This window comes from Pogona vitticeps, chromosome 5, assembly GCF_051106095.1.
Source record: "Pogona vitticeps strain Pit_001003342236 chromosome 5, PviZW2.1, whole genome shotgun sequence".
In the NCBI taxonomy this organism is placed as follows: Eukaryota; Metazoa; Chordata; class Lepidosauria; order Squamata; family Agamidae; genus Pogona; species Pogona vitticeps.
In genome coordinates this window covers 66,936,021-66,954,543 of record NC_135787.1, presented here as the reverse complement: position 1 = coordinate 66,954,543, position 18,523 = coordinate 66,936,021, and the positions used below count along the sequence as shown (strand labels likewise).

The 18,523-nt window shown below is 40.5% G+C and overlaps 1 protein-coding gene and 1 long non-coding RNA gene across 2 annotated transcripts in view; one reads left to right on the top strand and one right to left on the bottom strand.

Annotated features, from left to right (window-relative positions):
• SGCZ (sarcoglycan zeta) overlaps window positions 1–18,523 on the bottom strand; it is a 728,738-nt gene that overhangs the window by 507,154 nt on the left and 203,061 nt on the right. The gene's annotated exons all lie outside the window — the stretch shown is intronic.
• On the top strand, window positions 1,861–16,901 carry LOC144589607 (uncharacterized). Its single transcript, XR_013545822.1, has 2 exons — window positions 1,861–2,580; window positions 7,085–16,901. It is a non-coding gene; the product is annotated as an uncharacterized LOC144589607 (long non-coding RNA).

Genomic DNA, 18,523 nt, shown 5'->3' with positions numbered 1-18,523 from the left:
AATTCATGTCGGTCGCTTCAATGACACTGTCCAACCATCTCATCCTCTGTCGTCCCCTTCTCTTGCCTTCACACTTTCCCAACATCAACATCTTTTCAAGGGAGATTTCTCTTCTTATGAGATGGCCGAAGTACTGGAGCCTCAGCTTCAGGATCTGTCCTTCCAGTGAGCACACAGCGTTGATTTCCTTCAGAATGGATAGATTTGATCTCCTTGCAGTCCAGGGGACTCTCAAGAGCCTCCTCCAGGCATCAATTCTTTGGCAGTCAGCTTTCTTTATGGTCCAGCTCTCCCTTCCATACTTCATCCCTTAGTTCTGGCTGATGATGGGAAAAATTACAGAGCACCGCTTGCGGGCCTGACATCGCCAGATACAAACTACTCCTTTGATCACCCTCAGTCAGCATGCATCATTGTACAGGCTTATGGGCACTGTAGTCCAACACCATAATGCAAATCTGGCAAAATTGCAACAAGTAAGGTTGCCAGCGGGTGGGTGGTAGTGGTGGTGAAGGCATACTTGGCTTGGGGTCGGGGTAACTTCAAAGGAGGGGAGGTTTCACAGGGAAAAGGCAGCCTTCTGAAAAATGGAAAAGAGTGGGCCCTGAGTGTATGTATTGGGGGAGGGATTTTAAAGAAATGCTTTGCACTCTATCTGTATGGGGCAGGAGGAAGGGGGGGCAAAGTGAAAGAACCCGAGTGACACAAAACACAGGAGGGGGAACTGCGTATTTATTTTGCCCATGCATAAAATCCCCTGAAGGGAAAAAAAAAAAAAGAAAACCAGACCTGTTTGCATGTATATATTAAGGCAGGAGTCTAGAATGAAAACTTCCCCTGCTTGCAACGGGTGGAGGAGAACTAAGGGCAGGTGCCTCAAGGTGAGGTAGATTACGGTCTGGGAAGATGTATGGACCTGCTGGCTGGAGCGGCGCCAGGAGGGGACAGGCAGGGAAACCTGGCCGTTGACCACACCATTGCATGCAGAGCTGCCATAAAGAGGAAGAGGGGAAACCCGGCTGGAAAAGGTCCCAGTGTGAGCAGTGGGGGGGCACGGGCTTCCAAAGGCTGAACTGTGTGTGTGCGGGGGGGAGAGAAAGTGAGGAAAGGCCGCCAGGCCAAGGAGGCGGGGAGGAGAGAGAGCAGGGAAGACGAGTGAACAGAGAAAGGCTCTGAAGACTCCAAAGGGCTGCCTCGGAAGCCTTTCTGAGCCGTCTTGGGAGCCCAAGCCACTGTGTGTGCGTGTGGAGGGGGAGAGAGGGAGGGAAGCTCAGGGGGGAGAGAGGGAGGGAAGCCCGCCTGGCCTTCCTGGGAAGGGGGGGACGGACCATGGGCCCAGGGCTCCCCAGCCCCGGCGCTGTGTGAGGGGAGCCTGAGGGAAGGCAATGGACGGGAAGGCGCCTCAGGGCAGAAGGCGATGCGAGGAAGGAAGGGACCGGGAGCAGGGCTTTTCCGACGTGAGGGCGAGGGTGAAAGTGGCGGAGGCCGATCCCTTTCTCTTCTTCCGCAGCACCTCCCTCCATGAGGGAAGCAGGCTAGAGGTGAGGAGGAGGGGGGAGGGAGAGGAGTCTGAGGAAGGAGGGTGCCCGCTCTTCTCCGCCAAGCTAAGAGAGGCAAGGCAAGGCAAAGAGAGGCAGGGAGGAGAGGGAGAGGGGGGGCTCTCCACAGATAGATCCCTTTTGTGATGCGGTTCCGCTTTAGCGGCCGCCGGAGTTTGCTGCAGTTGGCGCTCCGGTGCTTCATCCTCCCAGCCGGCCCGGTGCGAAGTCACCAACCAGGCCTGGCCCACCGGCGGCGGCTACTGCTGCTGCTGCTGCAAGCAGTGCTGCTGCTGCCGCCGCCACCACTTCAGCTGCCATCCCCGTCCTCGCCTCCTTCGCCGCCGCTGCCTCCTCCTCTACTTCTGCCCCACCCGGGTCACAGCGACCACATCCGAGCCTGTTTCAGATCTGTCCAGTGGTGGGATTCAGCAGGCCAGCAAATGGTTCTGTAGAACTCATAGTGCATTAGGTACTGGTTCTGTAGAACCGGTGCGAACCAGCTCAATCCCACTACTGCATTATTCCTGTTGAGGTCTGTTGAAAGCAGAATAGAGTGGCAGCATTACTCTCCTTGATCTGAACACTATACTTCTACTGATACAGCTTAGTATTGCATCCTCTTCTTCTTCTTCTTCTTCTTCTTCTTGGCTTCTCTTGCTGGTGCCTAGCTTTTAATCTACTAAAACCCTATATCTTTTCCTTACATCCCATTGTCAAGCAACCTATCCCATCCTATATTTGTGTATCAATTTTTTTTCCTTCCTAGGTAGAAAACTTTACATTTTCCCCGCTGGAACTGAGCATGTATGAAATGCTCCTAGACTGGGATGCACTGATTCACCTTTTTGTTGTTGATCACATGACATAAAAGGAAATGTGAATCAGTCCAGGGTTGTTCTTTCCCAATCTGTAGTTTTTGCCCTCAGTTCTTCAGGTTTCCACCTTTTTTTAAGCATCGTATCTATTTGCATCGGTTCTGGTAGTGTAATTGTTTGAACCAATGACTCCATTCCGGAATTGATCCAGCATTTATTACTAGGTAAGCTCAGTGTTCTCTACCTCTCACTCACTGCTTAACAGATGGATCTTCTTGAGATGGGTAGAGCCAGCTTGTCCCACTGTTTGCCTCCTTCCCCCCTCCCCTTGTGGAAACATGGTGAAATGAGAAAGGAAGCCAGATGAGGAAATTGGCATTGTCCTTGTTTAGCACCTTATTAAGAACCTCTTTTGTAACTGCATCCCCTGCTGGTCTACAGAAAAGCTACCTTAACAGGCTGTTACTGACAGCCTTGTCCTTTATGGATGTGTCCAGAATTATTAAGGCCGGGATTTGCAAGAGGGCACTAATTTTTAGAGTTACCATAAATTGGACAGGCTGCTTAGCCAATTTCTTCTTCTCTCTATGTGGTCAAGTTAACTCACAAATGCAGGAAACCTGAACTCCCCAGTGCAACTTCATGGAGAGGGAACTCACTGCTCTCTCTCACTGTGGTGTCACACCCTCGGTATCTTTGGTTTGCCCAAGTTCTTCAATCTGTTAAACCCTTCCTGAATCCTGATTCTATCTTCTGAATTATTAGCCACCCCTCCCAGTTTATTGTATTCTCCAAATGTAACTAGCATCCCCTCCAAATCTTCATCCAAGTCACTTGGGAAAATGTTAAAAAACAATGGAACTAGGACACAACCCTGTGGTATCCCATCACTCACTTTTCTCCAGGATTTTGAGGAACCATTGATAGTCTTTGGGTATGGCCCGTCAATCAGCTACAAAGCCATTTAATAGTAGCATTGTCTAGCCCATATTTTACTAGCTATTTTTATTAGACTACTGGACGGATTTGGTTCCTTGAAGTTTCTATGTACTGTATTTTAATACACACACACACACACACATATATAATGACCTATATATATCCCCAGATCACATGTCTTTTTTTAGTCTTATTTCATTTCAGATGAGTTATATTTATTTGTTCTATAGACATTATATAGAACAACATTATAAAATTAATTACATTATTTTTAGCCACTTGAACACTCTTTTCAAACTGGGAACAAATCTCATATATGTATCCATATTGTAGGAGAATGTTTATAATAAATATTAATTTTAAAAACAGTGGTTTGTTTTATTCAACATTATGCCCTACCTTGACATTTTCTTGCAATATCTAGATATTTCAACTGCGAAGTCCCCTGGGCATGAGAAGCACTTGGGGGGAAAACTATAATTTCATGATTGGGTGCCTACCCACACATTCTAAACAAAAGGTTCATAGACAAGGCACATTTCTTCTTGATTGCTGCTCCTAACATAAACAATGTGCTGGATTAGTTCTAAGAACCTGCAAGTCTGCCTCTAAGAAGTGAACATAGGCCATTCATGACAGAAAGAATTTGACAAGGGAATCATTACAACTAATCTGCCAGAGATAGTAAAAGCCATACGTTTTCTCACTTGTAGTCCATACTTGGGATGTAAAGAGTACTCACTAAATTCTTTGTTCTTGTCTATTTGGGATGTCTTGACTTGACGAGGTGCCCTGACAAGGCATTTTCAAGTGCCACTTTATCCCTTGCCTTCAGGTGACAGGGATTTAAGTGGGGGCTGTTTTTTCCTTTTCAATGTTCCCATAATATGTACAGATTGTCACTGTATAAAAGGAGTCTCTTCTCCCTTTGAGAAGCAAAGCATACGAACAGAACGAGCACAAAATGACCGAAAGATTGTTTTTAAAAAGAAGCAAAGAAAAATAAAGTCCCTCAAAGGTTTCTTATCCTGTTCGTGCAACAGAAGCAGCAGTCACCATCGTGCTTTGCAGTTTCTGCTATGTGCAGAGCATTATTTGTTTACATTTCTTAATTTGTACCACACAAATGTCACTCTAATTTTATTCTGTTATGTAGAGCACTACAAAACATCTCCCCACTGTCATCTCCCAACATTTCCCCAGCATGACCAGTCTATAAAATGTCCAAATTTTTGATATAAAGATCTAAAATGACACTCATGGAAAATTTCTGGATTTTTAAAAATCTCCTTCTAGAACAGGGGATGGGAAAATCAGTCAACATTGGCTTCTCTGTCACGCACATTTACTGTAAACCTCAAAGCCACAAACCTGTGGGAATCTCTGAGCATAAACTGGCAACTGTACAAGTAGAGGAGGCAATCTTGCCGGCTGTCAGTCTCATGCTCAGACTTTTCCAGATGGTGCAGTCAGTTGTGCACTTGGTTGTCCACCTGGACATGGGACAGACAGACACCAAAATGAGACCACCATCTAAACAACTGTACTCACATGTGTGGTATTCCACACAAGGTTTTTAGCCCATGTTTTTCAACTTCAACTATAAAGTTTGTAAATTTTCCAATCAAGATTTGAAACAAAACTCTTCATCATTTACATCAACCAAATCTAACAGGCACAGCTATCTCCAATGTGGAGAATACCATGTTGTACCTATAGGTCATGTGTTAAAAAAACTATAACTTGTTGTATGGGTATACTGTGTATATACTTACAATGACAAAAATTTTATTATTATTATTATTATTATTATTATTATTATTATTATTATTATTATTATTATTATTATTATTATTATTATTATTATTATTAAGATAAGGAGCCTCTCAGAAAAAGAGACAGCAACCCTAATTCATCAGCAACATGCTAGAAAATGCCACGCCTGAAACACAGTTCTTGAAGTATATATATATGTTTTTTCTGAGTTTAATTATATGATTTATACATACATTATACATAAATATCAATGTTAACATTTGTCCACCCAGGACCAAGCTTTTGAGAGGTCACTTCAAGAACTGTGCTTCAATTGTGGCATTTCCTAGTATGTTGCTGCTGAATTAGGGTTGCCATCTCTTTTGTATGTTTACGTCATATATAAAACTTTGGATGCAGTGAGACAAAAGAAATGGTGGGAAGAAGAAAGGCTGAAATGTTAATCTGAACATAATGGTGAGAGAAGGCATATTTCTATTTAAATCCTGCTTGCTTGTCAATTAAGTGTTTACAGAATGAGGAAAATAAGTACAGACTAGGGATACAGCTGAGGAGCAGCTCTGTTATTCTCCTCCCCATAAAAAAAGCAAGGCATATTTGTGTGCTCTTAATTAGAGAATAGAACAGGCATCCATTTCCCCCAAAATTAAGCAAAATAGTGCGAATAATTTTGGACACACTGTCCAAAATGGCAAGGGCTTGTTCCATGGACTTTTAAAGCTCTGAAGCATTCAGGGATGGGTACAAGGAAGCCTATCAATTGTTCGTTCTGTGTTTTTGGAGAGGAGAAATATTTTGTTCTTCAAATTTAAAAGACAGCATGGAGATATGTCATGCAAACTGTAAGGACCTTAACAGAAATAAGGAGCTCTTGTACCAGTTACACGCTGGAGGCCAAGAAGAGAGAGGGCACAAATCTCATTCAGAAGTCCAGCCCAATTCCTCACCATGCTCACACAGGTGTGGTGCGGGCACAGCACCCTCCCCCCTCCTCTGCACACTCACCCATTCCTTGGGTGATGGACACTTCCCTCCCTGCCTCCCCAGTGCAACTGCCCACTCATCTTTTGCTATGTCTCTTCTCTCTTCTGCCTCCTTCATCTGACAAGGAGGCAGGGCATGGATTCCTGCAGTGCTGCCTTTGAGTGGGTAGCTGATGGAGAAGTCAGAAGAGGGAAGAGTATGCTGCAAAGGTGAGCAGGAAGGTGTGGGAGGAAGTGCAAGTCACCAGAGGAATGGGCGAGCATGCACAGGAGGCAGGAGGGAGAGGATGCTGTGCCTGCACAACACCTGTGCAAGCGTGGTGATGAATTGGATCGGACCTCCAAACCGAGTTTGGTGCCTGATATAGATATAAACATTCTATCCATTTCTACTTTTTCAATATATTTCCTTTCAATATATATATATAATGCTTTGTGTTGCTATAAATGCCTATAGGCCAGCATAAAGCATAAAGGAGCTTATTCAGAAGAAACTTTCCCCTAAAAACATTTCCTCTCCTGCCAGATAAGTGCTTCACAAGGACTCTTTCTCCTCCTCCCAGTTGGGAGCCAAGTAGACTGGGAAGATAAGGGGAAAGGTCAAACTGAACTTTCTTACATTGGAAACCCTTACAACAACTTAACTCTTCATTTTCAAAAATACAAAACAGCTATTGTATCCTAGTGTTGTAGCCATGCAATCAGTATAATTCTGATATTTCTATAAAAGTGTCAGTTGGCGTCACAAGACTAAAACGTACCATCAGTACAAGGCTACACCAGAATGGGTTGTGTATAAACTATGCAAGAATTTAGGACATTTGATGTAATGATCTCAGCTTGTTATGAGCTGTAATCCCTATAAAGGAATGGCTTTTCTTTCACTATGGTGAGATTAATTGATCTGAGCAAACAGCTTTGTTCATCTCAATTCTGAAGAATGTAAAATCTTTCAATAAAACCCAAATCCCGTATTTTTAAAAGACAGTCTTGTGCATTCGGTTGGTATTTCTTTCTTTCTCTTTAACAGGTAGTCAAAATTGGACCTTCCAGAGGAAACAGACTAGAATTTTTACAAAATGCTCATCTCTCATCAGGAACTTAATAGGACTTGAGAATGTTTTGTCAGATTTGAAGTGTGCTTTTTCATCGGAGTTGTAGCCTCACTTCCCATTAGGCTATGTAAATGATGCTTCTCAATGAATTACAACTCCCAGGAAGCAATGTGGCATCTATCTTTAAAAAATAAAAAAAACAAATCAAAAGTGGGAAGCAACAGAAGACATGAAGGCCAGAAGAACCATTGGTGAAGGTAAATTATCTGAAAGCCCTCCTTTTTGTGCAGAGGCAAAAGCTACAGGTGTGTTGTTTTGGTTTTCTGGCTGCAAATCCCAAGGAAAGGGGGAACACCGAAATCCAAAAACACAGACGAAACATCTATAGTCAAGACAGCATGAATAGATGAAAATGATTAACTTTCTGCATATTCTTGATATCCGTGCCATGAAGACCATGGTAGCTATAGAGAGCGTTGCTGGGTTTAGATTTTCAAACCACCATGCAGCTCAGTCAAAACATGAGTGAGCTCTATGTTTCCTTCCATGTTTTCATCATATTGGTTGTGACAGTTAATCTCACCCACAACAAGACACACTAATCACCCATCTCTAGAAAAGGACAAAAGTCTATCTCACAGCCATTAATACTCCACTCCCAAGCCAACTACACCAGAGCACAGAGTGCTGTCCTCTGAAGATGTTGGCCACAGAGAATGGTGAAACATTAGGAAGAATAACCTTCAGCACATGGCCAAAGAGCCCGAAAAACCCACAACAACCATTAGATCCCAGCCGTGAAAGCCTTCGCGAATACATTTTCATCATATTATTTATTCCAACAAAGATTTAAAGGTCTTGAACATTTTCGAGTTATATATTTTTAAGCAGCTGGTATCTACAGAGCTGCCCTCATTAACAGCAATAGTAAATTCACATGGTACACAGGCAACAGTCAAGATTCATTATTCAGTCAGCATGAACCATGCCCAGAGAGAGCCTATAACAGTATTAAGAAGTACTCTCACCTTACATGTGCCCTTTCTACACCTTACTATAACACTATGGGATTCTGCCACATGAAAGACTTTTTGATGCTGCTTAGAGAATACATGAATAAGGCTTGAAAGAAGCCTGTTATCACACCTCTACAGTCCTATTTGATATTCTTAATACAGGTTGACTGAAGGTCAAGACACAGTTTCCATTTTAATTTCCAATGTCAGTGAATTCTATTTGTGCATTGTCCAGAGTACTGTATGCATGCACACATCACCATGCATGCTCTCTCTGTACATTCTGGTGTCCTGCATTTTGCAGATGCTGAAAATTTCAGTTTCAGTTTCATTGTGTGTCTTTATATCCCACATGAACACTTGCTTTCCATTTCTGTGTTGACTCGAAAAACTTGCTCTTTTTTCCTTCCTGTAACAAAATGCATGCCCTCTGGTAGGTTTTTTTTTTTTTACACATTTCTTTTAATCTAGGCATTATTTAAACAATCTGCATAACAGAAACATTCATTCCTTATAGCCAATTGGTTAAAGCACAGTTGTCCCTATTTGCAGTTGACCTATTTGGATTTTTAACTGTGGCCATAGTTTTTGGGGCACTTCTCTCTCCAAAATTCCTTGCAACTGCACACATTCTCAATGTGAAGTATATTTCTTCTCACAGTAACTCTCTGATGGTGTGGAAATGGTACATATAATAAGACTGTCAAATCCAACCGAATTGTAAATAGCTTTGCTACTGTTAAAAAAAAAAGGAGAAAGCTCAGAGTTTAAGCTGCTGAATGCCAGGTGGATCAGAACTTAGCCCCACCCACTCCAGCCAGTTCTCTATCCAAAGTCAAGATGTAAGGAATGATTTCAAAATTTCTCATCCTCAACAACAACAGAAGTCTTGATATATTGAAAAGCCCTATTGAAAGAAATCTTCAAGAATTTTCACCCATGCGCAAAAGTGCATTTAAAGCCTTTGATTTGCTATTCAGAACCTTATGTTTTTCTTAAAAACAATGTGTTTTGTACAAAATGGATTTGTGTATGTGTATAAATTGGGGAGGGGTGCACAAAACACTTCCACACATTTTTAACAAAAATAGGAGAAAATGTGAAATATGATAAAACTGTAGTATCCCCAGAGAATCAATTGGAATTGATCTGCAGTTCCCTGCAGATGAAAAAAAATGTGAAAGTATTGAATGCTGTACATTGTATGGTCTCTGGCTGCCTTTAGTGTCCTGTTATAGTAAATACACCCTGGAAATACATATAAATATGTATTTCTGGGGTTTTTTATTTAACATTTACAGGCAGTGGATAAGTGAATTAGCAGATGCTGATCCTGTAGATGGGGGGGGGGGGTCCTTCCGTATGCACAAATTCTCTCTTAATTCTCAACCATGATGAAGAAAACTGCTTGGGGCTTTTTGAGTGTGAGAAGTTTCCCCTTCTGCTTTTCTGAGCAATTTTTGTCCAGCAAATAGCTGACAGGGAAATGCAATTACCTAACCTGTATAGATTTACAGATCATGTACCTCTGAACGTAAGTTGGTAGGGGACAAATAATAGATAAGGGCTGTGATTTCCCCCCCCCATCCAGCTTGTGGGGGGGAGCTGAAAAAAGAAAAGAGAAGGATGGATGAGAAGGAGTTTTCATCTAGCCTGACTGAGTAGTTCTTCTGTTCACATTTGAAAGTATCGTGTGGCTTCTTTAACAGCACATTTGAGCTTTTGAGCATATGAATGTCATGGAAGGTCCTGTGTAACACCCCACAATGAAAAATTCATGATGGGAATTACTAGAGACCCCTTTGAGGGGAAGAACAACATCAGAAGTTCTGTTTTCCTAGAGTGCAGTGTTTAAGCAAAATGGCTGTCTGGAGAACACAGACATTTGCCTTTAGAGTCATTTTGGAAAATGTCCCAAAAGTTCCATCTGGATTTTGGGAAGGAGTGTTGTTTCCAGTTGCTCCAGCCTATAATATGTTACTAAGGACCACATTTGGCCCTACCTTTTGCTAAAGCTTGTCTTCAGTTTTAACATCTACTGAAATCATATCAACATAACAAAATGTGCATCTCTATTTAGGAGTAAAGAAAGGCACTCCTAGTGATCATCAACCAGTTATGTCTTTAGCCTATTTGGTGAAATTTCTCCACATGCCTGTTTTATAATCGTTATAAAATTAACTCAAACAATTAGTTATACTCTGGGATGAAACTATCTCACATATTGCAATCTTAATGTAATTTAGTTATACCAACAAGGGAAATAATTACACATTTTTTGTTTATATTGGTCAAAATTCTGTTGCTTAGTATAGTAAATCACACCAGAATAGGCCCACTAAATCCATACATTTCATTTATTCAAATGGGCCTACTCGAACTGTGATTTACTTTAGCATATTAAAGTTGGCCCACTTGAATCAATGGAATTTATGGAGGGATTGACTCACCAAATACTTATTAACCAATGGGCCCACTCTAGTGCAATTTACTATACTGAGCAAAAGAATTTTGAGCAATTGTAATCTCACTGCCCATTAGGCTCTGTAAAAGGTGCCTCTCAATGAATTAAAAGTCCCAAGAAGCACTCTGGCCTATTCTAGTGTAATTACTGCAAGTAAGCAACAGGATTTTGGCCAATGATTTACAGTACTTCCAAGATCTTGGATGCACCATGGGAAGGAGAGAAAAAATGGCTGAGCACTCCAGTTTTGTATATATCCAGACCTTAGCTTCTCCTGATAATCTCCATCTAATAGCCTGTGTATGCAAACAGAGAGAAATAACAATAGAAAACAATATGTAATTAATAAGTATTGCAGCTTAATGACCAACTAGAGGAAAGAAAGAAGGGATAATAAACCGCTTCAGCATGTTCACGTGTCCCTGGAGATTTAGTGCTTCTCTTACAAGGGTTTTAATGATCTAGCTTTGCTGCCTCTTTTATTGTTTTCAGCTTGAAGTAAGTCACAGCCATTTAAAATATAAACTCCAACAATTATCAGGCTTGCTTACTGAAGTCTGAGAGCAACGTGCACTTTACAAGAACATAGATACAATTTTATGAGACCATAGATGAAAGTTCAACCTCTCCTAATGATAGTTATACATATCTTTAATTGATATGATGGTTGCCCACATTTCCTTCTTTTATTGCTTTTACTGAACCCTTTACTGGACAAGATTTACGGGTCCTTTCTAGCATGTCATTTATGTCATCCCCAATGCTAGCAACTGGAGACAGAAAAATTTACAGAATCTCAATAATCTCTCAAGCATAATAGTAGCCAATGGAAACAGTCCACATTCTGTTGTTAATTACTGGCTGCGGTATACTGAGTGATATTTATGTCATATGTGAATTGGCCTTGACACAAATTGAAAGGAGAGTGCAAATATTCTTATTGTTCTATCCTATTGTGAATGGAAGGTGTGTGTTCTATTTGGGAACATGCCATTCATTCCGGCTTGGATTCCCAATCTGTTCTTTCTTCCCGTCCCCATTTTTAATTTCAGAGGGATACATTTCCTCTCTCTTTCTCAGCATGAGGTATCGTGTTTAGTGGCAGAACAATTGAAAATAAGGAAAAGTTCATTAAGGGTGGAAATTTACCCTCACTGAAATGAGCCTGGATAATGCGGCTTCGTGCAGGGAGATCTACAGGGATAGCATAATGGAATTCACCCTGAAATCTATAAAGCCAGTTTTTGGTGCAGGCCTCTCTTTTATACAATGTCTTGGTTAGAAAGATCATGCCGCAATAGGTGTAGACTGGAGAAATGGATTCATGAGCAAAGCAATTAAATTTCTACAGGTATTTTCATAACATTTAAGATACCTATATTTAGATGGAAGTATGAAATTAACCACAAAAATTGATCTCAATAACACAATCTGTTTGCAGGTTTCCTACACATGTTTTCAGGGCTGAAATAGATAGCATCCTTGACTTGCACAGCATGTTAGTAGGGGGTTGTATAATGATCTCATTAATGAAGTATTTGATGGAGCTGAGGGAGAAGATTAGGCACTGAGTAAGAAACCAGATTAAAAATCATTCTGAGAAGATTCTTGTTGTGGGGTAGGCAATGCAGTATCACTCCTTGCAACCCTTTCGACTTCATTCAGAACTGTAGCCCATCTTCACAGATGGCTATCAGCACAGATGCGAAGCAGAAAGACCCAATGGTATGAAGCCATTGTTTTGTTCAAAACATTTACTGATATGCTAGCTTTGCAAATGCAATGTTAGATTTTGGCTATCTAGAAGAGAGGATAGGGAACACAACCCTTGATGCCGTCACCCTGTTCAACATTTATAGATAAGGGGCTCCAATTGCAGAAGGTGGTTTAGGCATCAGACAAGATCCCTTGGCTGTGTGTGACCCGTAACCCGTCAGGTTGCTGTGGCAGCTTCTGCAGTTGGAGTTCCCTGCATGGGCAAATACTGAGCAGGATACTAGCCGGAATTTTTAAAATTCACTACACATTGTCGAGGTTTCCCTAAGGTAGCATTTACTATGCAACAAGCTTCCCAAAAACACAGTTCTCACCGAGAGGAAGCTTAAACTGTGTGCAGTTCCTTCAATGAAGCAATATGTTCCTACAAGATTTGTTCCTTCAAGACAAATAAAGTACTTATGTTAAGCAACAGTAGTACCTAGGAACAACCTGCTAGAAAACAGACCCAATAAATAAAATGATAGAACATGAATAATAGTCACCTACAGCTCTCAAATGAGACCACTGAGATATACAATCAGTGACCTGAAGCCCATTCTGGACAACAATACTTCCCGGTTGCAGAATTTGGGGCTTGGGGCTGGCCTCTACTTGCAAACAAACAACTCTTCAATCTGAAATAACTACTCACACACAACAGGCGACACAGCATAGAGATGGAGACAGGGAAGAGACCCTATCATAAACCTAGATGCTAGTTGTGCTCCTGTATCTACACTAGCTACATCATCAAGAGTCCCAACACTGTCATCCACATCAGAGGCTCATTTAAATGTTTCTCCTCTAATGAGATTTATCCCATCCCCTGCCAGCAGTGCCCCTCTGCTTTCTCTGCAGGACAAACAGGATAATCTCTGCACAAAAGAATGCATTGATACAAATCTAACAGCAGTGGCAACAGAGAGAAACCAGTTTCAGAGCATTTCAACCTCCCAGAATGTATTAGGGATTTCAAAATGGCTATTACAGAAAAAAAGAAATTGGTTACAGAAACAAGTTCCAGTGCACTTCTAAGGGCCTAAACAGAGATTAAAACTTCTTAGTGCACGAACATTATCAATAACTCAATTTTCTGTAATGACTTATGGGTATAAAATAGTTATTGTAATTTAGTTAAATACTTTTCATACTTTGCACAAATTCTGAAATACTGTTCTCAAAAATATGAAAACGCTCATTCGACAACAAACTATCTTCTTGTTCTGAAAATAATGAGAATTTGGAGTGGGGAATAGAAATGAGAATTTGCATCCATACAAGCCCAAGTATGATTCATGTTTCACTTAATTCACATATGCGAACTAAACAATCCACATCACTGGAACTAACATACAGTTCAGAATGCTGTTATTTTATGTATTTTTCATCTGTCCAGATTCTGAGATGTCATTCTTGGCTCAATAAGAAAATGTACTGAAAAACATTTGAAATTAGGATGAAATACATTTAAAAACACATGTACAGTGATGCCTCGCTTTACGATCGCTCCGTTTAACGACGAAACTGCATTACAATGAACTTTTTGTGATTGCTTTACGACGTTTCCTATGGGGGAATTTCACTTTGCGATGATCGCTTCCCTGCTTCGGGAACCGATTCTTCGCAAAACGATGATTTTCGGACAGCTGATCGGCGGTTTCAAAATGGCAGTTGGGTAAACACAATGGCCCCCACTGTTTTCTGGGACAGATTCCTCGCTGCACAGGCAGCAAAAATGGCTGCCCTATGGAGGATCTTCGCTGGACGGTGAGTTTCCAGCCCATCGGAACGCATTAAACGGGTTTTAATGCGTTTCTATGGGCTTTTAAATTTCGCTTTACGACATTTTCGTTCTACAGCGATTTCGCTGGAACGAATTAACGTCGTAATGCGAGGCACCACTGTATCATGAATCAATAGCTTCAAAATATGGAAATATCATTTTATATAAATACTGATGCAGATATATGTTGGACAGAAAGGATGAATGAATATACCTGTAAGACTAACAGTGAAGCTTGTATGAACTGGCCAGCCCGACAGATAGATAAATAAATAACATATACACTGCCCAGAGTGGTCTTGGCAGCCAGCTGAGTGGTATAAAAGTCAAATAAGTAAATAAATAAATACTGTTAGGCAATATAACTAACTAGGAAGACATAAGAGTCGAGAGTCTTTCCCTCCATAACTTATAACAGCCCACCCTACTTTAAACTGCTGGATAGCTCAGTGGTTTAGGCATCTGGCTGCAGAGTCAGAGGTTAGGAGTTCAATCCTCCCCTGTGCCTCCATGACAGGGGCTGGACTTGATGATACACAAGGTCCCTTCCAGCTCTACAGTTCTATGATTATTGTTATTAAAAACAAGCCAAGCCATTTATTTTGGAATATGGAAAGACACAATCCACTCATCCATTTGCAGTTTGAAAAGTGCAAGTCAGTGCTTACCTGCAAGTAATCCAATGGAATGAACTCTTGATCCTTTTGACCATTGATACTAACTGGCATCCATACAAGGCAGTCAAAACTTTTTTATTTGTGTTTCATAAGGGGATTTGACCATCAAGCTAAGTTTCAGGAGAACCAAGGTCTTAAGAGGCAAAAGGCTAGTACACTTGCTCTTTCTGACCAGGCAGTGCTGTGGCTGTTTAATATCAAACCAAAGCCACAATCACCTTCTGATCTGAGGAGCAGGTGACTTAAGGGTTCTCCCAGGTGCAGATATATATGAGTTGGTTCATTGGTGGAAGAGGTGGAACACAGGCTGTGAAAGTTCCCAGTCACTGAATGCATTGCACCCAATAGTTGCTTCCATAGGTAAACATCCATTACAAATAAGTTGGACTAACAGTGACAACTCTGTAATAACACCACTTGAGTTAAAAAATAAATAAATGCACTGTGTTTACATATTTGTAAATCAATGGTCTTCTTAGAATTACATCTCTTATTCTATTATTGTTTTAATATTTGCATAACCTGGGTTAGAAGCATTATCTTAAAAATCCAATGAACTCAACAGGAACATTACAGGAAATTACAAACACTTCTTGTCCCTCTTTTGTCAGGAGAGATCCCATGCCTTATAGCCTTGGGAAAAAGAAATGTCACTATCAGTTGATTGGCTGCTACAATTCACTGACTCTAAATATTGCTATGTCAATTATTCAAACACCCATATATATATTTATGGTCAATTCTATTGAGTTTCACCTCACCCCCAGGGGAACAAAACAATTCCCTTAAATGTTTTATTTCTGCAGACCTTCGACCTTCTAATTTCTCAGGAACATTTCTCTGTCATGTTTCTCAACAGCACCAATTATAGGGACAATCATATCATCATTTTCCATTTCAGTTTGGTATTTGGAGATGTAAGACTACTGCTGCTGATCATAGAGAGGAAAATTAAACATCATTAAGAATAATGCTTTAAAACATCCCTCACAGATCTGTCAATGAGGACATTATCTGTTCAGAACAGAGTTTCCTAACAGGGTATTATTTTTTTCCTGAAGTTAAAAGGTGGAGGAATACTCTAGTCCCAGTATACATGTCCATAAGCTTTCAGTAGAATGGCCAATGGTAGGATGATCTGACAGAAGATTCGAGAGTCTAGAAAAGTTACATTTTTGGACTATGACTCTCTAAAATCTTCCAGACAGCATGGCCACAGTATAGAATACTAAAGAGCACACAGTCCATTCTGCATGCGTTATAACAGAAATAAATAAATAAAAAGGAAATACATTGGACGGGACAGTTTCAATTCTAGTCACACCGGCATCACTGCAGGACATTTTTTAGATTTCAGGTGTGATAAAACCCAGACAATTATCTATCTTCTCCGAAAGCTCAGCAATTGTTGCAGTTAGAAATGAACAAAGATGTGAGAATGATCAAGGCATCTCTCACCTGCTCCAGGATAGAACTTAATATGCCACAATATACTCTGATGTTGGCTTAAAATAAAACCTGGTTGGAAAATGAACTTCTGGCCTTCTCAATCTCAAGGGACCTCAGCTAGCCACAGAGCATATAGATAAATGTTTAAATCACCAGCTGAACTGAATGGGAGCCAACCCTAAAAAGTTATAAAAAAATGCTGAAAGGCAACATACAGCCAGGGTTATCGTGGGAGTCCACAGGGGCCTTAGCCTCCGGAATTCTTCTCAGATGTATGTTCTCTTTTGTTTGGTGTCCAAAGGTTTCTAGACAGATTTTGCTGAGCTATGAGAATCTCATGAAGACATTCAAACAGAACTTTATAAAAGCTGTTGTAACTCTGAATGTACATCCTGTGGCAGAAGATTATCTATCCATTAGCACAGCTGAGCTCCTGAGTTGCTACCTACCCAAGAGTGCACAATACAAGCCCTACTCAGGCATTTTCTTTCCTCATGCAATCCAAGTCATGTGACAGAGAGTACCCTAAAAAGCTGGGTCGTAAGCAGTACATCATGTTCATCATGTCCGCCGCATTTTGTGCATTTAAGGGTGAATGCGTGAAACAGAGAAATACTATGACAATGAGGTTTCTAAATGGTTAGCCATGTCAGTCTGTTGCAAAAACAAAACAAAACAAAACAAAAAACTAAAAGAACTTGATGGCATGTTAGAGATAAACAGATTCACTAAGGCATATACTATATAGCATGAGTGCTCTTTCTATAATAGACTGATTTTAGTCTTTAAGGTACTATAGGACTCTTTGTCAAGGGTGTATAGGGTGCTGAAGATTACCAACTACAGGACAGTTTCAAAGAAACAGAAAGGGAGCTACTGCAGGGGTGGAGAAGTGGATACTTGCTCCTGTAATCCTGTCAATTAAAATCATTCATGCTAATTTAATGGCATGGGGGAAACATCCAAACAGGGTTTCTTGGTCCTTCGTTTATATTGGCTCCAATGTGATTCTCAGTTCATGTTGTTGTTTAGTCATTAAGTCATGTCCGACTCTTTATGACCCCAATGGACCAGAGCACACCAGGCCCTCCTGTCTTTCACTGCCTCCCGGAGTTTGGTCAAATCTCAGTTCATAGCCAGCAGTATTTAGGCAGATGAATCATTCAAGTGATGCTTCCATTCAGTTTTACAATTATTTTGTGAATAGTGATTGGCTGCCTAAGAGTGGAGTGGAGTGGGGTTTAAAGCAGAACTTTTTTTTCCCTGCATCTTAAAGTTTTTCTAGTACACTGCTTTTGTCTGTGAGTCTTTAAGATTATATTTAATTGTTTTAATACTGTAACAATTTATTATTTTTAGCTTTTATACTGTCCTCTTTTTTTAACACTATGAGTCACCCTATGTCCTTTTTAGGAGAAAGGCAGGGGGAAATATTTTAAATAAATAAACAGTGTGCTTATTTCCAAGGGATCAAACAGTTTTGCATATTGCCACTATCCTGAAGAGCTGACAACAAAAAGTCATAAAATGTTGTGATCGTCTTATGGCTGATGAAACTATACCTCTTCCTCCCTCTCCTTGAATATTCAAGGGATTCCTTGAATATTCAAATATGTTTTTAAAAAAGCAGTTATATTTTATTTCAATAACTGATAGCCTGAATCCTATTGGTGTTCTTATTATAATCTGCTGCAGCTAATTGTGGCTAATTAGCAAGGTGTCAGGATGAAACTGAATTATCCAGTTGGGTGCATGACTGGGAACATTACCCAGAAACACCCCAGCACTTTGCCAATTAGCTGCAGTTAGCTGCAGCAAGTGAAATCTTATGCAAATACCAATAGGATTCTGGCTGATATTATAACTGATAGTTATTACATAATTTGCTTGTAGCATTATTAAATAATTGATGCATGGTATTCATTATATATCGATATCATTTCACAGATAACATGCCAAGGTATTTGACAGCAGTAACCTGGGAAAAGTTTACAGTTATTGCCTTCTAACGGCAAAAAATACTCTAACTGCTGAAATTTCTGAGGTAAAATACATGAGATGGAACATAAATTCTAACTCTGGAGCATTGCATTCATAAGAAGAATGGCAACGTGGCAAATTCTGGCAAGTGTTTCACGTATCTAAGTATTCACCCCCCGTTGTAATTTGTTTTAACAGTTGTTGGCTTAATTATTTATTTGCTGCTGGGAAAATAAGCATTATTCCTTTGCAGCACAAATTATTTAGACTAGGTAGTTAGTGGATCA